The sequence below is a fragment of the Protopterus annectens genome, chromosome 1.part1 (assembly GCF_019279795.1).
Source record: "Protopterus annectens isolate FY-2018-M chromosome 1.part1, PAN1.0, whole genome shotgun sequence".
Classification (NCBI taxonomy): domain Eukaryota; kingdom Metazoa; phylum Chordata; order Ceratodontiformes; family Protopteridae; genus Protopterus; species Protopterus annectens.
This window is the reverse complement of record NC_056726.1, coordinates 1882627426-1882651809: the sequence shown is the minus strand read 5'-3', so window position 1 is coordinate 1882651809 and position 24384 is coordinate 1882627426. Positions and strand designations below refer to the sequence as shown.

Genomic DNA, 24384 nt, shown 5'->3' with positions numbered 1-24384 from the left:
CATTGATCCATATCTTATCTGTCAGTTTTGGCATTACTTTTGCCATTCGTTTAGCCATTATAAACATGAACACTTTATAATCATGGTTTAGTATTGAAATGGGCCTGTATGAAGCTGGATCTGATGGCTCTTTACCCTCTTTAGGTATTACAGCTACCACTGCTTTCTTCCAGCATGTTGGTACTTCTCCTCATAAAATACTGTTAAAGAAAACCTTCTGAGTCTTTATCAGTTTTTCTTTCCTCCTAGCTTCCAAACCTGCACAGGAATACCATCTATTGCTGGGGACTTTCCTGTAGATTGGTTATAAGTCACAACTTTTATCCCATGTCCTCCTATCCTAACCGTTAGTAATTGAACCTCATCTACTTCTAACCTTGGCATATTTAATTCTTCCATAAATATTTCCATTTGTGTCTTTTGTTGATTTTCATATTTTTCTGCTTTATACAGACTTTTCTTGAATTTCCGAAATATTTCTAGCCTTTACAGGATCTCTGGTTTCCTTCCATGTTATAGGCTCCCTAAACGTGTTGACAACCCTTTCTACTTTCTGTTGCTCGGGTCGTTGTGCTAAAAGTTTTTGTGCTCTAGTGTTATGATCAAAACCAGTTGCTTAACAACAATCTTTCTAGACTTATGTATATTATCAAGGTGTACTACCTTATTTTCTGCTTAGCGTTCTGCAGATGTCCTTCATGGATGCATCTGCAGTCATAACAAGTGGGTTGTCCTGTCGTCAGGCAGCCCTGCAGTCGGCCGGATTCCAAAGTCCGGGTCCGGCTTCGGCTGATGTCGCACTCCACCCGACGTCATCTCTGTTGGTCTTGGGGTATAAAAGCATCAGCCGACGCCATTTTCCTCAGTCTTTCTTGCCGCGTGGCCAAGCAGAAGCTGTTCGCAAGTGCCGGTCGGTCGGATCCAGAGATTACTTCTACCGAATACTACTTCAAGACTTCTAAAGCTAAGTACCCGTTGGGGACTCTTTCTTGCCTCAGCCGATGTCAGAAAAAGTTAACAATTGTTTAACCTGTGGGAAACAAATACCTCATAAAGATTTCCACTCTTACTGTCTGCCTTGTTTAGGCCCAGCCCACGACGTAGCAGCCTGTTCGGCCTGTGCATCTTTCAACCGACGAACGCTTAGGCGTCGGTCGGAGTTTGCAGAACAGTTTTTCGGTACTGATTTTGCGTACATTATGCCGTCGGATCCTCCGACTACCCAATCTTCCAAAACGCAAAGATAAAGACCGACACTCGCGGTCCGCGGTTTCGCCGAAACCACGGCAAAGCAAACATGAGTGTCTCGGTTTCGGCGAAACCGAGAAAACTGCTCAAAGTACAGCTGAACCTATTCTTACAACTGAGGCCCCTGCTACAATTCTTGAATCGACCTCAGAAATTTTACCCACTACGGTGGTTGCCTTATCAGACACCATCCCCTTGGATGTCTCTACCCCAGCACGTGGTGCTGCTAGGCCTCCAGCAGCCATGTCCATTAAGGCCTTCGCCAGGGCTAAAGCAGCCAAGACTACTAAATCAGTGCCTGTTAAACGCCCCTCATCCAGGCCCTCTTCTAGTTCTCAAATGCTTTCTTTGGCAGAAGATTTAATTTCTTTAATTAGAGGATCTCAATCTCACCCAGACAGGGCCTCTCAGCCCCAGAGAAGAGACCTAGGGCAGAGCCCCTGAGCCAGTGTCTTCTGATGATTCTGCTGATGAATCAGACATAACTGACCAGCCTGAGGCTCCCTTCTCCAATTTTGAAGATTCTGATGCTGAAGAATCCATTCCAGCTGCTTCCCCACCAGAAGAATTCTCCTTTGGGGAAACCTTGCATGCCATGCGAGAGCAGTTCCAATGGCAGCAACAGGATTTTTCAGACTCCAGAAAAGACTTAGGACCTTTCTGCACCTCCCACAGCACAGGCCCTTAGCTATACCTCCTGTTCTCTCTGTGGTGGATGATGCTTTCAATGATGTTTGCTCCGCTCCAGATTCTTTACCCCAGCCCCTGCCAAACCAGACAGATTTTACAGGGTGCCAGATACTCATCACCACCTTTACAAGGCCCCACTTGCAGACCCAGAAACTATATCCCAGGGTCCCAAGGCAGTAGCGACCACAGCTAAAAACCCTATTCCTTCTGAAAGGGAAGCAAGGTCACTAGACAGATGGGGTAAAAGGTCTACACTTCAGCTACTCTCTCAGCTAGAGCTTTAAACTGTCAGTTTCACATGATACAATACCAAGAGTTTATGCTTGATCACTTAACTAAAAAACTAACTACTGATGAATCTCTTGATAAGAAATATGTATTAGAGATGGTAAATAACATACAACAGGTTAGCAACCATTCCTTAAAATGTGGCTATGATGCACTGGAGGCTTCATTTAGATCAGCCATGACAGGCACAGTGATAAGAAGGCATGCATGGCTTAAGGAACAAGCTTTACCGGATCATGTTAAAGCTAAGTTGCTAGATGCTCCTATGGACAAGACAAGTTTGTTTGGTACACCTGCCCAGCAGGTTATGAAGAAAATGGAAGAAAAGGCAAAATCTGTTCAAACTGTTAAAGATTTCTTGCAGGTTCAACCCCAAGGTTTAGCAGGAACTGGCCTGCCAAAAATTGGTCCTTTCCTGACTCCACAAAATTTCAAAGGGGCAGGAATAGACGTTCCAGAGGCAGAAACCAATCCAGAGGAGGTGCCTACAGAGGACGACAGTGGCAAGGTAACAACAGAGGCACAGACACAGCCACTGCCACTACATCAGCACAACCACAGTGACTTAATCCTAAATCCGCCTACCAGGGAACAAATAGCAGCTCCTCTAGGCGGAAAGTTAACCTTATTTTCAAAGAACTGGCACTACATAACAAAAGACAAGTGGATTTTACAAACCATAGATCAAGGTTACCGGTTTCACTTCCACACTTTACCAGTCAAAAGAGGAATGCCAAATCTACCTCCAAATCAAAAACAGAGGCTCTACGCCAGATAATGGAGTTAGCAAACATGAGAGCTGTGGAAAGAGTGCCAACAGCAGAACAAGGAAAGGGGTTCTACTCCAGACTATTCCTAGTTCCAAGAAAGGAAAAAAGTTGGAGACCAATTCCCGACCTGTCCACCTTAAATACATACATCATTGTCCCAAAATTCAAAATGCTGACCCTACAGCAACTTCTTCCCATGCTGGGCAAGGAGTCTTGGCTGGTAACTCTAGATCTCAAGGAGGCATACCTGCACGCCCCATTCGACCAATCTGCAGAAGATACCTCAGATTTCTTGCAGGATCAGAGCACTATCAATTCTCAGCATTGCCCTTTGGCTTATCTACTGCCCAGAGTATTCACAAAATGCCTGGCATCAGTAATCGCCCATTGCAGACTACAGGGAATTCAAATTTACCCATACCTGGACGACTGCCTGCTACAAGGGGACAACAAAAGCAAGCTGACAACAGATTTACAAAGGGTCATTTACTTGCTACAAGGACTGGGATACACAGTCAATTTACAAAAGTCAAGGCTGATACCATCCCAAACAAGGACATTCTTGAAGCTGAATTGGACACAGTACAACAAATGGCATTCCTGACTACAGAAAAACAAAAGAACTTCCTCTTTACTTCTTGGCACTAACAAAACTGAACAAGTTAACAGCAAGAAAATTTCTACAGGCCTTGGGCTTCATGGCATCATGCATAATCTTGGTCCCATTTGCCAGACTACATATGAGGAAACTACAGTGGTACCTAAAGAATTTATGGTCCCAACACAGACACAGTCTAGAAACAGAAATCCCACTAATTCCATGCTTAAAACAGGAGTTCCTATGGTGGGCTCAGGCATGCCAGTCAAACCCAGGCCTGCCCTTCCGCAGATGTCAACCAAGCCAGACCATCACAACAGACGCTTCAGACCTAGGATGGGGGGCCCACATGCTAGACAAATGCGCAAGGATTGTGGACACAGGATCAACTTCACCTGCACATCAATCTAAAAGAAATGCTGGCAGTAAAACTGGCAATCCAAAAGTTCAAACCATTCCTCAAAGAGGGCCAGTTGATGATAAGGACAGACAACACCACAGTCATGTGGTACATCAACAAACAGGGAGGCACTCATACATACCCCATATGCAGAATGACCTTGGCGCTGTCGACCCTGGCACTCAGCTACAACATTCAGTTACAGGCAATATTGGAACCGGGGAATGACAATACTCGAGCAGACATACTAAGCAGAAGCACTTCGATGCCCACGAATGGAAGCTGCACCCGGACATCTTCAAGACCATCTCAAAGAAATGGGGAATGCCACAGATAGACCTATTCGCATCACCTCTCAATCACCAGCTCAAAACATTCTGCACAAGGACATTCCACCCACTAGCATGGAAAGTGGACTCACTCTCCTTCAACTGGAAAGGCCTAACAGCATACGCATTCCCACCTCTTCCTTTGATACACAAGGTACTACTAAAAATCAAGGAAGAACGTCCAAGGATAATCCTGATAGCCCCAAACTGGCCAAGACAACACTGGTACCCACTACTGAAGAGCATGTCTCGAACAACATGTGGCCAATACCCTGATGCCTTTGATGTTAACTCAGAACAACTACAGCATCATACATCCAAACCTAAAACGCTGCAACTGACTGCATGGAACATCACATAGCAGCAGCTAATCCAGAACTTTCCCAAAGAGTTAAAGACATTATTCTTGAAGCACGCAGACCTTCAACAAGAAAGAACTATGCTGGAAAATGGAAAAGGTTTGTCATTTGGAGTACCGAAAGAGGAAAAGATGTGTCAAACATAGATATGCCTAACATTCTGGAGTATCTGGCGAACTTCTTCATTCAGGCCTGTCCTACTCCTCCATCAAGATACATGCATCAGCTATTTCAGCAGAATACAGCTTTGATCCACCTGTTTTTCGCACCCTTTGCTCAGGCAGTTCCTCAGAGGAATCAAGAATGTAAAACCTCCAAGGAAACCACCATTACCAGCTTGGGACTTAAACTTTGTGCTAGAAAAGTTGACACTAGCACCCTTTGAACCAGCAGCAACAGCAGACCTACAACACCTGTCATGGAAAACTGCTTTCCTACTGGCAATTACTTCAGCAAGGAGGGTTTCAGAACTACAGGCCTTAATGGCAGTGCAACCCTTCCTAATCTTCCACCAAGATAGAGTGTCCTTGAGGACTAATCCTACATTTATGCCTAAGGTGGTATCCAGAGTATCTTTAAACCAGGCAATCCACCTACCTACCTTCTTTCCCAACCCACAAAACAGACGGGAAAGAATACTGCATACCTTGGATGTACATAGACAGCTACGCTACTACTTGGACAGAACAAAAAATAGCAGAAAGACTGACCAACTTTTTGTAGCCTATGCAACAGGAAGGGAAGGAAAAGCTATTTCCAAACAGACAATCTCCAAATGGATAGGAAATTGCATACGATACTGTTACTCCTTCCATGGAAAACCAATTCCACAGAACATAAGACCTCATTCTACAAGGGCAACAGCCACTACCACAGCCTTCTTACGAGGAGTGGCAACCAAAGACATTATTGAGGCGGCTACTTGGACCTCCGTGCATACATTTGCCAAGCATTATAATTTGCCTCTTTATTCCAGATCCCGAGCAGGGTTTGCCACTGCTGTACTGCAAGGGATCCTAAACACACCATAATCTACCTTTATCCTCCTCCCCTAGTTGGCTGTGGTATTCTACCCACTTGTTATGACTGCAGATGCATCCATGAAGGACATAGTACAGTTTTGTACCTACCATAAATGTAGATGTCCGAACTGGATAGCATCTGCAGTCAGGATTACCCTCCCTCCTTCCCCTCTGTGGTACTCCTAGGGTGTTTACCCTCCTAATAGCTAGCTGTCGGGGGGGAGTCTTTTATGGTGTATTTGTTTGTATATATGTACATATATGCTTATTGTTGTGTTTACCTCTATCTATTTGGAAACATTGGCATCTATCCAAATTTTACCCTGCAAGAGGGCTACTGGCATCTGGGGCAAGAAACACTGAGGAAAATGGCGTCGGCTGATGCTTTTATACCCGAAGACCAACAGAGATGACGTCAGGTGGAGTGCGACATCAGCCGAAGCCGGACCCGGACTTTGGAATCCGGCCGACTGCAGGGCTGCCTGACGACAGGACAACCCACTTGTTATGACTGCAGATGCTATCCAGTTCGGACATCTACATTTATGGTAGGTACAAAACTGTACTTTTTCTCCTCTTATTCTGTGAGATTCCCCCTATTCTGCAATACTTTAATATTTGTTAGTCCCTCTAAATAATTCTTGTTACTTCTTAATCATAGCTCCCTTTCTTTTATTTCCAACCTATTTTAAAACTCCACTGTAATTTTATCCCACTCCCTAGCTTATTTTCAGAAGTAATTTCCATCCTCTGGCACAAAAGCAGAAGTAGTTCATAAAAAGATGGAAGAAAAAGCTAAATCTATGCAAGCAGTCAAAGATTTCTTACAGGTAAAGCCACCTAGATTCGGTAGGCATTGGCCTTCAAATGAACAATCTCCACTACCCATTCTTTAAATTCCTCTCTTTTCTACATATAGGTGGGAAAGCACCAGTGTCTCATTTTTGTTTCATTACCTTTTGTTTTTTTTTTTTAGTTATTATTGCCACATGATCTGAAATAGTTATAGGGTGCGTATCAAGACCTTTAATTAAATGGACATGATTTTGTGAAATGTAAAGTTTGTCTAGCCTAGCCCAGTCTTTATATCTTGGGGAATAATATGTAAATTAACTCTGAAATACTATTACTGAATTCACATCTTCCGTGCCAACTATTTTCATAAATTTCTTCAAAAATCTGCTCTCCTTTGTTGTACTTTTCCTTCTGGGCCCCCAGCCACATCTTTACTACTGCAAATCAAATTCCACTCCCCACCTGTAAGTAACATTCCTTGCTGAAATCAAATTATTTCTTCCATAATTTTCTTAAGCTCCATTATAGCAGTTATACGTGGAATGTAAATACATGCCACTGTAATCTTCCTTTCTTGCCAGTAGCCGCTTTGCACTGAAAATCTGCCATTATTATCTTTTTATCCTGTTCTATTACTATTGAAGGTCCTCTTGCAGTTAATATAAATACTCCTCTTTTCATTTGTCCCAGGTATTCTGCTGAATCACTGTCCTGCAAACCTTCCTTTATCAAATTCACATGTTTAGTTCTTTCCAAGTGTGTCTCCTGTAACATAGCTATTTGCACTCTACATTTTTAATATAATTCACTATTCCTTCTTTTTTGTATTTATCTGAGAAGCCATTGACATTACAGAAAGCATCATTGTATTAAGAAGTCATTATTCCCACCTTGTATGTATAATACCCTTTTTTAAATGTCTAGTTCCAGCTTTTGTGTTACATGCATTCACTGTTTGGCAGGATGAACTTCTGCATAATTGTTTCTTGTCAAATCTATTTGAGCCTATATCATATCTTGAAGAACTTTTTGTTTTATTGAAAGTCCTCAGACAAAAAAACAAGCAAACCTCCAATACCCCCGAAAACCTATTAATTTAATACTAACACACAAAACTATGTACATCTTCAAATAGTGAAGTTTTACCCTCCTAATAGGAGTGAATGTCCAAGACTTGAATTAACCTAAAAGAAAGGTTATCCACACTAAGACGCATGGTGTAGTCTGTGCTTCTATGAAGTGCTAACTGGTTTTGTATTTTCTTTATAGCTCTGCCAGCCTGGAAAACCCCTGCATGCTTTCAGAGAACATTATCTCATAGCCAGCTTCTCTTTTTCTCCCCCAGCCAGTCATTCCCCACCAGACTGTAACCAATTTCTCTTTATAAGATTGTTTCTATGGAGGTGCAGAATTGCTACTTAGCATACATTCATTTGCTAGAAAAAAAGCCTCATAAATGTTCAGTATTCTTTTTCATTTACTTGCTTTCTCTTAAAACTTGTTACTTAAATCAATCTAAGGTCCTTAATGTAGATATTTCCCCCATGCAAGAATGAAAAAAAAGCACATTAATTTTTCTTTTGTCATGCTCTTTTAACCATGCCTCTTTTCTAACATTGTGGTGCCTACATTTTTTAAAACTGAGCATGAGGAAAAGAGGGAAGGGAGAAAGGAAAAGAAAGAACAGCAGCACTTATTTTCAGTCCCCATTACACTTAAAAATAACTGGGAAAACTTTACGTTATAGCATCCAAAGAACACCATACGCCATAAAAATAGTACTATTGAGAAAAAAAAAAGTATCTGAAGTAGTTTACTTCATTTGTCTTCAACCTTTGGGTTCCAGATCCATATTGGTTCTGAACCTGCAACTTCACTAGCATCTGCTCTGAGTTCTAAGCTCCTCCCCTTACCCATTATACACCACCACTACCTTCCAACCCCCAGATCTCGTTTGCCGCGGCTACCCAACGCTTCGTGATTCTTGAGCTCCAAGTTGTGAGTAGGGTTGATCTCTCTGATTAGTGTTTTTTGTGTGTATGCTTGATAGTGTAGGTTTCCTCTCTTCCTCCCCTCGCTGGTGTGTTGAGTTTAAGGCCTTTTTCCTAGTTTTTAGGTAGTTAAGTAGTTTGTAGTGTGTCTTCCTCCCCCCCCCCCCAACCTTCTGTGTGCTTATCTGAGTTTGTGGTGAGTGGTGCATGTTGTTTAAAGTTTGTTCTTATTGTGGAATATGTTGGATCTCCCCAAACAAGTTTTTAAGAGATACACGGAGTGTGGCCACAAATTGTTACCTGCTGATGGCCACACTCTTTGTGTGCAGCCCATTTAGCCACAGATTGTTCTATTTGTGTGGGTTTTAACCTGCGCACTCTTAAGGATCGGCGGCCAAATTAGTTATGAAGGGCCTGCTCCCTTCCACAGAGCCAGCCGCCTCCTCTTCTGCTTCTGTGGCCACCTCTCCTTTTACTCTTGTCCTTTCTTCTCCTCCCTCCCAGGCTGGGACTCACCCTCCTGCCTCTAAGCCTGTGGAAACGGAGCATAGAAAAGGCAGAGAGAAGGAGAGAGAGCACAGACCAAAGAAGAAAAAGAGGTCCCTGGACCTTTCGGCTCTGACAGGACCTCCTACCAAAAGTCAGCCTAGGCACCATGACTCCCCTTGGCTTCGATCTCTTAGATTTTCTCCAGAGCTGGAGGAGCCCCGGCCACCCTCTAGAGCCTTGGTTCCTTGACCCTGCAGGTCGGAGTGTGTGGCTTTGTTGCAGTCCACCCGCAGCCTCTCTGAAGTCGACATGGATAAAATGATGTGGAGATTCATTCACACACAAATTTAGATGATAGTCTTGCCAGCCCACTCTCCCTCCAGAGGGGAGAGCTCACTTCCCTTCTTTACACCTATATTGCCTTCTCCGATCCGACCCCTGGTTTTGGAGTACGTGTATCCAAGGATGACCCTAGTCAAGGGGTCGGCGTCTACGGTACCTGTCTCCTCGATGCTGGCAGCTGCCTGGTATGTGTTGGATCTGACTAGTTCGGATCTGAGTGGCTCTCAGATCCGAGGGGGTGGAGCTGTTTCCATTGGCTCCAACGTTGTTGGGTCAAGGACCCCCCTTGGAGCTACCATCTACCTCTGGCCCGGCACCGATTCTCATGTCGGATCCGGGGAGAGCGGTTCCCTTAATGGTGTCCCAGGAAGCTTGCTCTCCCTCTGTATTCGATGTTGTGGAAAGGGTTCTCTCTAATAAATCAAGGCCCCTGACTATATCTTCAGACTCTGCCCCAACTCCTCCTGCTTTGTGTGTGAATCCCATCATTTTCCACAGGGACAGCCCATGCTCGAGGTGCCCCAGGCGGTTCTCCCTGAGGAACAAGTGATTTGCGAGTTCCCTCCAGAAAGCCCCACCGGAGAGGTTCCTCGCATGCATACGTGCAAGAGGAGGCACTTGGACTCCTCCCCGGAGTCCCTCACTGCGGACACAGATTTGGATGATGGGGAAGTTTCCCCCGATCACCTCCCAAGGATGTCTCCTTCGGAGACACCATGGAACTCTTGCGCCAGTGGGGAGATTAGTCACCTCCAAAACCTTCCTAGGATGAATCCGTGTTCCTGGAGGCTTTAGGCACAGGCCCATCTACTTCCTGGATGTCCCCTCTCATAAATCTCTTGGTGGACTTGGTCACATCGGGGGCTTAGAAGGAGCCGGACACCGTGGAACCAGTCCCTAAACGCCTGGACAAAATATTGAGCCCCCCTACAGACAGACTGACTTGGAATAAAGAGTCCCCTGTAGATGCTATGGTGGTAGCAGCCGCCACCAAAATGGAACTAGCCTAGGAGAGTTCCTTGTCCATCCCCCCTGACCATGAGTCTAGGATGATGGACCACCTAGGGAATCGGGTTTATGTGTCAGCGACCTTTTCTATCGGGGTGCTGAACTATCTGGCACACGTTACTAGACTACAGCGCAACCTCGTTAAGGATCTGGCTGAGTCTCCCCCAAAGTCCATGTCGCAGGAGGACAGGGCCACGTTCTCCATGAGGATGGCTACCTTGACAGCAGTTTCAAACATTTCCATGTGACTCCTCTCACACACGACTGAAGGAACAGCTAGGGTGGCTGGGTCCAGCATGTCCATGAGGCATAACATCTGGCTCAGATTATGTCATTTCATGGAACCCTTCAAGGCATCTTTTGTGAACGCCCCTTATGATGGTTCTTCCCTCTTTGGTAAGACCGTCTGAGGCACATTGGTCCAGAATCTGTCAGAATCCACTTCTTGAACCCTCAAAGATACTTTTCCTGGAATCAGCGAGGGCAAAAGAAGATGTGGTTCCGGAAGTCTCAGTATTCCTGGGACACTCAGGGCTCTTCTTCCCCCAAAGGCAGAGGGGGTCCGAGGAATTTTGAGTCTCGAGAACCTTTCTCTGACAGGTCTGCGCAGCAACCCTGAGGGGTTGCCTGACTGCTCTGCTCTGAAGGCAGTCAGGGGTCGCCTATCATTGCACCTGGCGGCATGGGAGTCCATGTCATCAGATCATTGGGTGCTTCAGATAATTTCCAGGGGCTATTCAGTCCCATTTGTGGTTCCTCCTACACCTTACAAACACCTCCCAGACATACCATCAGTGCAAAGGGAGGAAGCAGCGCTAGAAGTTTCCAAGCTGCTAGAGAAAAAACCATAGAACCCATCCCCCCAGATCAGTCTGGATCGGGTATCTACTCCAGGTTCATTTTGGTGCTAAAAAAGACAAGGGGACTTGAGGCCCATTTTGGACCTATCTACTCTGAACCTGTCAGTTGCCACAGAGAGGTTCTGGATGGTCACTTTACAGTCCTACATGCCGTACCTGCAAGAGAGCGACTGGATGTGCTTGTTCGACCTCCAGGATGCTTACTATCACATAAAGATGCACAGAAGCTCCAGGAGGTTCCTCCACTTCTGGCTAGGAGCCAATCATTATCAGTTTTGAGTTCTACCCTTTGGTTTCACCACAGCCCCCAGGGTGTTCGCCAAAGTGATGGCAGTAGTAGCGGCTCACCTGAGGCTTCAGGGGATTCGGTGAAAAATTATATTGAGCTGCTCTCTGCTTACTTCTGCTTGCTTGCTTGCTTACTGTGGGATTTGAAGTCTTCTTAAGACACACAGTCTTGCTGTGCTGTTTACTGCTGAATCAGAGACACATCATGACTCCATCTGTCAAGCCTTTCAAATTGCACACTGATAAAGAAATATATTTTGCAGCTATAAGCACAGTTACAGATAACTTATTTTATAACAAACCACACGTAGTCTGTCAGATTTGTAGCATATATTTACAGAGTTTTCCTTCATTACAGATATGAATGATGACTTCTACAAAATACCTCTCTGTGTCCTTCTCTCACATAACTGAATTACTACAATAGCTAAATACAGAGCTAGTCACGCACACAAGAGGTTGTTATTTCCTCAGTATATTTTTCTGGCCTTCTATGGGAAGTCACATAATGTCTGTTTTTAGACTTTTCTATTGTCCTTTTGTGATGTAAGCACTTTTGCTGATGTGAGGATGCCATTCTGAAAGGAAACATCTGTATAAGCTGTTCCTACTGGAAAAAAACATCACGTATTGCTGAATTTATAAAAAAAAGATGTCTGTTAATAGATATTTGTTCTGCAAACATGAGAAAATCATATAATCCTTGCTTTCCAATATTGCTTTGTTAGGCTTTTCTTTTTGATGCTGTGAAGAGAAGCCTGTCTGTTATACATATAGTATGAATGCACATTTTACATTGCTAAACTCTATACATATATTCAAGCAAACTTTTTCTTTCAGCATATTTACAACATAATTAATTTCACTCTTATATTCATAATATCTAACAATTCCCTCTGTTTTTTAAATATACTCAAAACATTTTATATAAAAAACACATTAAGAAACAAAACCTTTTGTTTTTTTGATACAAGTCAAAATGCAATTTTACATAGTTAATACAATGAAAACATGTATTACTACCAAACCTGAATGTATTTAACAACTTTTTCTTTTGCAGACCATTCTGTGAAAATATTTTATCAGTTATGAGCTGTGTCTGATGTTCTTCATTCCACATTGCTGCAGTCCTAACTATTGGGGGTAGTCCGCTGTCCAGTCGGCCCGAATACCAGAGTATATGGCTGACGTCGGTCAGGGCGCATTAGACTGACGTCAGTACGTCAGGGTACTAATGCGCATGACCGACGTCATATCCTCAGTCTTTTTTGCTGCATGGTCCGATGCAGAAGCAGTTTTGCGAGTGCAGGTTGGCGTTCTGAAATTTTCTGAAGTCGGAGTTTCAGACCGAATCAGAGTTGGCTAAGTACCCCGTTGGGGAACATTTTGGTTTTTTCTTGCCTCAGTATTTAACCGGATGTCAGAAAAAGTGAATAACTGTATTTCTTGTGGGAAACAGATACCTCATAGGGATTACCATACCTTGTGTATACCTTGTTTAGGGCCTGAGCACGACGTTGTTGGATGCCGCTCTTGTGCTAGGTTTAACAAACGCACTATTAAGAGAAGGTTAGACTGTGCCAGGTTAGTGTTTGGGAAGCGTTGCAATTATAAAATGCCGTCGGATGCTCCGACGCCCGCTTCGTCTAAAAAGCGCAAGGACAAAACAGCGAAGCCTAGGGTTGATGAACCGGCAGTCCCGGACGCCGGTTCTTTAGAAGGCTCAGTGGAGCCTGAGGTTTTGCCAGGAGTTTCTTTGGAGTCTCAGGCAGAGACTTTACTGTTACAGGATGTGCCTTCTCAGGAGGTAGGCCAGGCTGAGGGGGCTTCTCAGGTAACTGTTCTTCCCTCGCTTCCTAAGGTAGTTAGAGCCTCTCCTTCTGTTTCCAAAACTTCTTTGAGAGGTAGGCCAAGTTTAGCTTCAGTGGGGGCTTCTCCTAGTACTTCAGGCTCTGTGCCTAAGAAACATATGCTTAAAATGGCAGAAGATTTGATTACTATGATTAGAGGTTCTATGCCCCCCCCTGATAAGAGGCCTACGGTGGAACCTGAGTTTGATAGTTTTGAACAGTGTTCAGAGGCTTCTGAGTCTTCTGCGGAAGATTTGCAGGAGTACCCTCCTTTTTCTGATTCTGATGTGGATGATTCCACTCCTACAGCTTCTCCTCCTGAGGATTTCTCATTTTCAGAGACTCTGCATTCCATGAGGGAGCACTTTAAATGGGAAGGCCAGGATTACTCTGATTCCAGGAAAAGGCTTAGGGAATTCTTGTTTTTACCTCAGCATAGGCCCTTAGCTATACCTCCTGTGTTGAATGTGGTGGAAGATGTTTTTGCAGAGGCTTCCTGAACCCTGATTCTTTGCCTCCTGCTCCTGTTAAACCTGATAGGTACTATAGGGTGCCTGAAGCTCATAAATATCTCTTTAAGAGTCCTAGGGCAGACCCGGAAACTGTTTCTCAGGGACCTAAAGGTGTTAAGGCCTCTGTGGTTAAAAACCCTGTTCCCACTGATAAAGGGGCAAGGGCTTTGGATAGATGGGGAAAGAAAGTGTATACTTCTTCCACTTTAGCCATGAGGGCGTTGAATTGTCAGTTTCACATGCTAAAATATCAAAATTATCTCCTTTCACAACTGAAATCTAAGGTGGATGCTTTGGCGGAAGGTATTGAGTGTAAAGAGTTGCTGGATTTAGTTCATGTGTCTGAACAAGTGGGTAAGCATTCTTTGCAATGTGGTTTTGATGCTGTACAGGCCTCCTCGAGGGTGGCTGCCACTAGTTCTGTTCTTCGCAGGCATGCCTGGTTGAGGGATCAGAATTTAGCTGAGCATGTTAAGACGAGGATTTTGGATGCTCCTTTACAGTCTGATGTGTTGTTTGGTTCGCCTGTGGAATCAGTTTTAAAGAAAATGGAGGACAAAGCTAAGTCTATGCAAACTGTTAAAGATTTTTTGCAGGTGCAGCCACCGAAGTTTAGTAGAAATTGGCCTACTAAGGGATGGACATATCCTGTTTATGATTCCCAGTCTAGGGGTAGGTCTAGACGTGGTAGGGGCAGAGCTCAAGGTTCTTTTAGGCCTAGGACAGGGAGTTCACCTGCTCCAACTTCTGGTGAGGGCAGGGGTCAGTCCTTTCGTAAACAGACCCAATGACCTGCCTTTTCAGCTGCCAGTAGATTCTCGTCTGGCAGCTCCTTTGGGAGGAAGACTGTCTCTTTTCAAAGAAAATTGGGATTTAATTACTCAAGACAGATGGGTGTTGGATATCATTCACCACGGTTACAGGTTTTATTTCCATACATTACCCACTTTCAAAGGCATGCCAGACGTTCCTCCTCTACAAAGGAAGGAGGCTCACAAGCAAATTTCTCTGTTGCTCCAAATAGGGGCCATTCAGCCAGTCCCTGTATCAGAAAGGGGCCTAGGATTTTATTCTCGCCTGTTCCTAGTACCAAAGAAGGGGAACACGTGGAGACCAATTTTGGATTTATCTATCCTCAACACTTATCTGGACATTCCCAAGTTCAAGATGTTGACGTTACAACAGCTTTTACCTCTGCTGGGCAAAGATCACTGGATGGTAACTTTAGATCTCAAGGAAGCTTACCTTCATGTGCCTATAAGACTAAGTTGCAGGAAGTATCTGCGTTTTCGAGCTGGAAATTCTCATTATCAGTTCTCTGCATTGCCCTTTGGCTTATCTACTGCGCCCAGAGTATTCACAAAGGTTCTGGCTCCAGTGATAGCTTACTTCAGGCTAAAAGGAATTCAAATCTATCATTACTTGGACGACTGCCTGATTCTGGCTCAAGAAAAGGAAGAACTTCTACAGCATCTGGAATATGTTATAGCAGTGCTAAGATGCCTAGGGTATTCTGTGAACGAAATAAAGTCCAGTCTAGTACCCTCTCAAGACATGTGCTTTCTGGGTGTGAGACTGAATACAGCAGCCCAGATGGCCTTTTTAACCCCGGACAAACAAAAGAGTCTATCCCTTTACTTCCATCAACTATCGCATCAGTCCGTGCTGACTGCAAGGACAGTCCTTCAAGCATTAGGGTTCATGGCATCTTGTATTCTGGTGCTTCCCAATGCCAAACTGCATATGAGGAAGCTGCAATGGTATCTCAAAATGTATGGACACAGCACTGCCAGGATTTGGACACTGTCATTCAAATAATACCTTGCCTTCAAAAAAGAATTTTTGTGGTGGGCTCAGGAATGTCACCTAAACAAGGGACTCTCTGTGACCCGGCCAGAGGCGAGTCAGATTTTAACGACAGATGCCTCGGACATTGCTTGGGGAGCTCATCTGAATGGAAAGTGGATACAAGACAAGTGGCCTGCCAGACTACAGCATCTACATATCAACATGAAGGAGATGTTAGCAGTCCAGTTTGCATTAATGGCTTTCAAGGAGTTACTTCTTCCAGGGCAGGTGTTGATTCTAACAGACAACACAACTGTCATGTGGTACATCAACAAACAAGGGGAACACATTCTTATCCTCTATGCAGGCAAGCAATGATTTTATGGGAGACTGCGCTCAGCTTGCAACTAACTCTTCAGGCAAGGTTTCTGCCGGAGCACAGAACTCCTTAGCAGATGTGTTAAGCAGACAAATCATGGATCCCCACGAGTGGAAACTGGATCTTCATGTATTTCAGAAATTGACAGTGTCATGGGGAACTCCAGACATAGATCTGTTCGCTTCTCCACTAAACCACCAGCTGCCAAAGTTTTGCACAAAGGGGTTTCATCACACAGCTTGGAAAGTGGATGCTCTGTCTTTCAGTTGGAAAAATCTTCATGTGTATGCCTTTCCACCTCTGCCTCTTCTTCCAAAGGTGCTCTTAAAGGTCAGACAAGACAAGCCAAGGATGATTTTAATAGCTCCAGATTGGCCTCGGCAACACTGGTATCCACTACTAAGGAGTCTGGTAAGGAAGCCTCCATGGCCTTTACCTTTGATTCCACATCTGTTGTCTCAGAAGGACGGTCATCTGCTCAATGTCAAGCTTCACTCTCTTCATCTAACAGCCTGGCATATTCTATGTTGACACACAGCAGGTCTCAACTTCCTCAACAAGTTTTAAATGTGATTATGGAAGCTAGAAGACCTAGTACAAGGAAAGTGTACACAGAAAAATGGAAGAGATTTTTATTTTGGAGTACAGCAAAGAATTTGGAGATTTCGAGCCTAATTTGAGTGTGGCTCTTCAATATCTTACTGAGTTATTGGACAAAGGTTTGTCCTTCTCTTCCATTAAGATTCATGCTGCAGCAATTTCAGCTCACTATGATTGTGACCCACCATTGTTTTCGCATCCTTTGTTCAAGCAGTTTCTCAGAGGGGCAAAGAATATATGACCCCCAATAGAGCTCCTACTCCTGCTTGGGATCTCAATTTTGTGTTGGAAAAACTTACTCTACAACCTTTTGAGCCTGCGGCTACTGCTGAATTGAAATACTTGTCATGGAAGACTGCTTTTCTGTTGGCTATTACTTCTGCAAGAAGGGTGTCTGAGTTGCAGGCCCTTATGGCAGTAGAGCCCTTTTTGATTTTCCATAAGGATAGGGTATCATTACGTACTAATCCTTCCTTTATGCCTAAGGTGGTTTCTAGTGTGGCTTTAAACCAAACTATTCATTTGCCTACTTTTTATGCAGACCCCCAAAACAAAGGGGAAAAGATTTTGCACACTTTAGATGTACACAGGCAATTGCGTTATTATTTAAGCAGGACTAAGGATTTTAGGCAGTCTCAGCAGTTGTTTGTTTCTTTTGCTTTGAGTTCAGGGCAAACCTGTGTCAAAACAAACTATTTCTAGGTGGATTGGGTTTTGCATTGCATTTTGTTATTCCCATCATGGCAAGGAGATTCCAGCTGGGATTAGGCCTCATTCCACTAGGGCTACTGCCACTTCAACAGCATTTCTAAGGGGGGTGGCAACTAAGGATATTTTGGAGGCAGCTACTTGGAGTTCAGTGCATACCTTCTCTAAGCATTATCACCTTCCTCTCTACTCTAAGTCTAGGGCTGGTTTTGCCACAGCTATTTTGCAAGGCATGTTGTCAGCTCCTGCTTCTTTATGATTTGCCAGCCTCCCTTACCTCTGCTTTGGGATTCTACCCAATAGTTAGGACTGCAGCAATGTGGAATGAAGAACATAGTACAGTTTTGTACCTACCATAAATGTAGATGTTCGAGGATCCACATTGCTGCAGTCCAATTTACCTCCCTCCTTCCCTCTGTGTTTAGGGGTGGTTGTGTAGGTGAGGTTATATGCTGATATTTCTGTATATATTTTTGTATATATTGTACATATTTTTGGTGCAGGTATGTTGGGCCTTGTCTTTTTAGGGTCTTCTGACATCTGGGGCAAGAAAAGACTGAGGATATGACGTCGGTCATGCGCATTAGTACCCTGACGTACTGACGTCAGTCTAATGCGCCCTGACCGACGTCAGCCATATACTCTGGTATTCGGGCCGACTGGACAGCGGACTACCCCCAATAGTTAGGACTGCAGCAATGTGGATCCTCGAACATCTACATTTATGGTAGGTACAAAACTGTACTTTTTAATTTTACTTGATTAATTTATTATTTTGCAATCACATAATTTAATTTATGACTTAGAATTGTTTCATTAACTCTTTGCAACTGTTGAATTAACTATGAGAGACAATAACTATGTGCTACTGCAAGCATTTATACACTGCTAAAAACACACAATTTCAATGTCATTTTAACCATAACATTGTGGTCATGTCTTTGAACTGCCCATTAACACCTTGGTTGAATACTGATTACAATGTATCCTGATCAGTATGTATTTACACAGACTGTTTGCTATTTATGCATTTCAATCTAGTAGGTACCCTGGACCCATTTTTTTTTAAAACTTGTTTTTTCACACATATTTATTACTAGACATTCATTTAATTTGCACTGAATTCTTCTGCATATGTACATACAAAGACTATCATTTGTACTGAATTCTTCTGCATACAATGACTATAAAGTACATTTAGTCTAATCTTACAAATTTAATAACATTAATATTAAGCAAAATCTTGGAAAATGTTTGTCTCTTTAGAAATATCTAGTGGAATTGCCACCAAATCCATATGTCCTGTTATTTTAAACTACATACTCAACAATTATTAAAAATATTCATGCTTTTTATACCAACATTGTTTTGCCAAAAACATATTAAAAATAGTGACCATTCTTGCTATTAGAAACATTTATGCATTTTGCATATCTTTATTCTCTTTTGTATAGCTGTAATCAATTTTAAGCCATCTCTTGTTTTTTAAACCATCTCTTGTATAGCTTTACAGTTTAATAGGTTGTAAATACAATTTAATTCTAAACAATACAGTAATAACCATTATGACAGCTATTAACAACTTGTAAAATATCTTATCCTGTCATGTTTAATCCAGTTTACCAGTATTTCTAATAAACTAATACCTGTTTTTCCCTCTCCCTAAAAGAGTATTGTCAAGAAGGAATGAGATATTTTTTCCTCTAGCTTGTTTATTTTTTTCTGTAGCTTTATTTTAGACCCTTGTGCAGTACTGCTTATACAGTCAGTGTAAAACTGAGAAAGTGCCCCTCCCTCTTATACAGTCAGTGTAAAACTGAGAAAGTACCCCTCCCCCTGTAGTACTTCAGCACTGTTTACCTGCCCTATGCTGTGAAAATATAATGTATGTCAGCCTAACACTATGGTTATACATTTATTTTATTAAATTATGAACTTTTGTCTGATTTGATAATTTTTTATAAAGCTTTTGCTGTTTACTACCACTAGCAGGCATTTACATTCTCCTGCACAATTGATTTGAACTGTAAATATACTATAGCCCATTTGCTGGCTGTACTTGATACAACTGAGGGTTTTTTTTGTCCTTTTAACATTTACTTGCAAACAGATTATAAGTGACATCTATGCACAATTGTGGCATTTTATGACAATTACTAAATAGTGTTGCTTGTAAACATTTTAACAATTATGTTTTAATAACAATGATGCTTTAGAAAAACTCAAGCTACTTGCCTGGCAATTAGTCTTGTTGTTTATCTTATCTTTCCAGCATTTCCTGTAACTATTCTTTCAGTCTAGGAAGGTCTGAGCTCACATTTCATACTCTGTAAACTATAGTTAATTCTTTTGGCATTTTTCCTTTAATGTGATTGTGATTTGCATAACTATGCATTTATACAACATAAATAGACATCATTTTACAATTACCTTGCATGGATTTCAGTATTTTTTTTTATTTATCTAACTATTTAACTGTCCTGCCATTAATTTTACAAAAACTGTTTGAATAATACCATCTGTGATTTTCTTTTTAAAATTCAGAACTTTAACTGTTTGGTGTTACTGTACAATTATAACATATGTTTATTTATATTTGCTGTTGTCTGACTGTTATTCTTGTGTATTGTAACAGATGTACTCTAGATGAAAAGAACAAACATGCATGTCTGTCTTGTATCTGTATATCTTTATACAAGCATGTCAGTCTTGTGACTTTAAATTTTTACTCATCTATTTTTTATTTAATTTTATATATTATAATACACTAGAACAGTTTTGTTTACCTTTTGACTATGCTAATGAATGGCATTCATATGCTTTACTTTACTGTAGTACTGATAGATGTCTTGCTTTAACTGAATGAAAGTAAAACATTTAAGAATGATTTGTCTAGACATCAGATCCTACCATCCTAGCATGCATGCTTAACCATTTTCAAAACATAAACATATTATAAAATATATTTCTTTTGCACAGATTAACTGTGTATGCAGGAAATTCCCAGTCTTTGTCAGTTGAGCTAATTTATTGCCTTTATCCTGCAACTGAAGTTGAATTTCCTGTGATGTTGCATGGTCTTTCTGACATTCTTTAGTAAGCTGTTCTGCTGAATTTGAAACTCCTATGCACTTTTGAAAAGATGTGTGCATAACTTGTCTAAGCTTCCTGAACTCATAGAGTCTGTCTTTTAGAAGTTTATTACATTTCTTTGTAACAAAATGTACTAGAGTGTCTATCAGTAACTGATTTGACTGTTGTTGCAACTCTGAAATAAACCTTTTACATCTGGTGACAGAACATAACTGTCTAACATTTGAATATAATGTCAACATAATAACTTTTCTTGGTTCTTTACCTTTACAATTTTTGTCTGTACAGTCTAACCTTTGGATAATGTCATGCACTGTATTTTTATGACATTGTACACACAATAAACATTTTTATACCACACAGGATTTTATTTCAGATACCAGTCAAATATTATAATCCATTTGCATAATGCCTTACTATCAAATTGCAATCCATTTGCATAATGCCTTACTATTAACTTGCCCTAATAAGGTTTTACATTTGCTAATATGCAGTATATACATTTATTCTGTTATTATTATTACCTCTATGGCATTCATACTGTATGTAACACAGAATAATTTTCTTACCAGTCAACAGACAGGCAGATGGCCAAGCTGCTTTACTGTAGATGGTTGAAAAGTTTCTGTAGTCACTTGTGAAGTTGGTACAGCAAAACTGGCAGATTCAGTCTTACATCTTCGTCTTGTACCTTTTCTGGAGAATTTATGGAACTGCTCCACCTTCCTGCAATGCAGTCTCACTGGATTTAGACGTCTATTAAACTGTATTGCTACAAACTGTTGAAAACTGTAGAAATCTGGAGTACTTCACATAAACGTTACTGTGCTTTTACAGGAGTGACATTACCCATTCACTCCCCCTGTTTTTGGATTCAGGCTAGGAACGTTGTCAAAGGATCACCATTGAAAAATTATATTGAGCTTACTGGATCCAAAGTATCACGTCAGGGTCACCATTGAAATATTATATTGAGCTGCTCTCTGCTTACTTCTGCTTGCTTACTGTGGGATTTGAAGTCTTCTTAAGACATACAGTCTTGCTGTGCTGTTTACTGCTGAATCAGAGACACATCATGACTCCATCTGTCAAGCCTTTCAAATTGCACACTGATAAAGAAATATATTTTGCAGCTATAAGCACAGTTACAGATAACTTATTTTATAACAAACCACACGTAGTCTGTCAGATTTGTAGCATATATTTACAGAGTTTTCCTTCATTACAGATATGAATGATGACTTCTACAAAATACCTCTCTGTGTCCTTCTCTCACATAACTGAATTACTACAATAGCTAAATACAGAGCTAGTCACGCACACAAGAGGTTGTTATTTCCTCAGTATATTTTTCTGGCCTTCTATGGGAAGTCACATAATGTCTGTTTTTAGACTTTTCTATTGTCCTTTTGTGATGTAAGCACTTTTGCTGATGTGAGGATGCCATTCTGAAAGGAAACATCTGTATAAGCTGTTCCTACTGGAAAAAACATCACGTATTGCTGAATTTATAAAAAAAAGATGTCTGTTAATAGATATTTGTTCTGCAAACATGAGAAAATCATATAATCCTTGCTTTCCAATATTGCTTTGTTAGGCTTTTCTTTTTGATGCTGTGAAGAGAAGCCTGTCTGTTATACATATAGTATGAATGCACATTTTACATTGCTAAACTCTATACATATATTCAAGCAAACTTTTTCTTTCAGCATATTTACAACATAATTAATTTCACTCTTATATTCATAATATCTAACATTCGGGTCTACCCTTACCAGGATGATTGGCTCCTTACTGCTCCCACCAAGCGTCTACTTTGTCGGACCAGAGATTATTTCCTAAAGCTTGCACACTGTCTAGGGATTACAATCAACATAGCCAAATCCCTTCTGAATCCTGTCCAGCTGATAGAATACATAGGGGCACAGATAGACATGCTACAGACAAAAGTTTTCCTGATCAGGTAGAGAGTTTGAAACCTAAGCATGCATGTCGCCTTCATTTACTGATCTCACCTTCCCTCAGCAGAATCGGTCTTGAGGGCCCTAGGTTCTATGGCAGCGATGATAACACTCCTTCCGCATGCTCGATTACATATGCAGGTACTACAGTAGACTCTAGCGGTGCAATAGTCCCTGTTGGATCTTCCGTTGTCGCACCCAATACACCTCAGCTGAGTCTGCAGGTCGTCCCTTCTTTGGTGGATCCAGTCTTCAGACATTTTGGAGGGGTGACCTTTTGTTCCAGCTCCTGTCCAAGCCACAGTGCCAACGGATGCCTCCCAACTAGGATGAGAGTGGGGCATTGTTCAGGAAGGACAGTCCAAGGCATGTGGTCCCGGATCGAGACTAGTTTGCATTTAGATGTTCTGGAGATTAGGGCAGTCCTTTTAGCGTTGTAGGCCCTTCATGCCTTTTACCTCTGAGAACTACTGCAATCCAGTCAGACAACATGTCAGTAGTCTGGTATGTCAACAAACAGGAAGGGACCAGATCTTGCTACCTTTGTCATGAGGCCATAAGAATTTGGGAATGGGCGAATTCCACCAGTCGTTTTCTGATAGCAATGCATATTCCGGGATGGTCCAACATTCTAGAGGACAAACTAAGCTGGACTATTCTGATGCCTTAAGAGTTGTCTCTGAATCCTTCAGTAGCAGAGCAGATCTTTCTAGAGTGGCCTTGCTGTAATCTCTTCGCATCTCCTTCCAACGCGAAGTGCAGCGATTTCTTCGCTCTGAACCCCTCACCAGGGGAGTCCCCCATTGACGCTGTAGTCCATGCTTGCCCTCCTGGTATTCTTTATGCTTATCCGCCTGTACCTCTTATTCCGAAGTTTCTACAGAAAGCTCATCAACTGGGGAGTAAAGTGATCCTCATTGCCCCGTTTTGGCCTTGCAAGGTATGGTTTCCCTTCCTTGGGTCTCATCTTCTAGTTCTGCCTTGGCTCTTGGATCCCATTCAGGATCTCATTTTGCACCCCTCGAGGGTCACTCATCCAAATCTGGACAGTCGGAGGCTCACAGCTTGGCTGCTGCAATTCCCTTAATTGCTAAGACTCCTGGATTGTCTTCTTTGGTCAGATCTATTCTGGTGGCAGCTCATAAGTCGTCCGCCAGGAAGATTTATCGTAGCAAATGGAAGCATTTTTCCTTTTGGGCTTCTCAAAGGTGTTTAGATCCGTTCACTGCTCCTGTTCCGGCTATTCTTGATTTTCTGGCAAATATTTTTCAACAAGTGGCTAGCTCGTCTACGGCCAAGGTTCAACTAGCTGCCATTTCTCATTTTCATGGGGATGAGAATTCTGTTTCTTTAGCCTCTTCCAGACTGTGTAAAGCTTTTATCAAAGGTACTTTTCTTTTACGTAATCCGATCAAAGATCCCGTTCCCCTGTGGGACCTTACTATGGTTCTTCAAGCGTTTTTTCTTCCATTTGAGCCTGCAGCAACCACATTTCTTAAGTTTTTGTTTTAGAAAACAGCATTTCTAGTGGCTATCACCTTGGCTAGGAGGGTTTCCGAACTGCAAGCGTTGTCTGCCAAGGTTCCATACATGATTTTCCACAAGGACAAGACTTCTCTTCGCACCAATCCTTCCTTACTCCCAAAAGTAGCATCGGAGGTTAAAATCAAACTGTCAATTTACCTGTTTTCTTCCCAAATTTCACAAACAAAATGGAGTACAAGTTGCATTTGTTGGATGTTCATAGACAGTTACGGTTCTATTTACACAAGACAAAAACTTTTCGTAAATCTGACCAGTTGTTCATTACATTTTCTAAACCTTTTTTGGGTAAACCTTATCTCTAAGTTTACCATTGCTAGTGGGGGTCTCCCTATGTATCCTTCAGATGTACAAGGATAAAGGTTTGTCTCCTCTGGGTCAGGTTAAAGCTCACTCGACTAGGTCCATGGCTACTTCTGCGGCCTTTTGCTTGAGAGTATCATTAGACATTTGTTCTACGGCTACTTGGCCCTC

At 42.2% G+C, this 24384-nt stretch overlaps 1 protein-coding gene across 1 annotated transcript in view; it reads left to right on the top strand.

Annotated features, from left to right (window-relative positions):
- LOC122812929 (lethal(3)malignant brain tumor-like protein 4) overlaps positions 1–24384 on the top strand; it is a 2410392-nt gene that overhangs the window by 1124421 nt on the left and 1261587 nt on the right. The window lies entirely within an intron of this gene.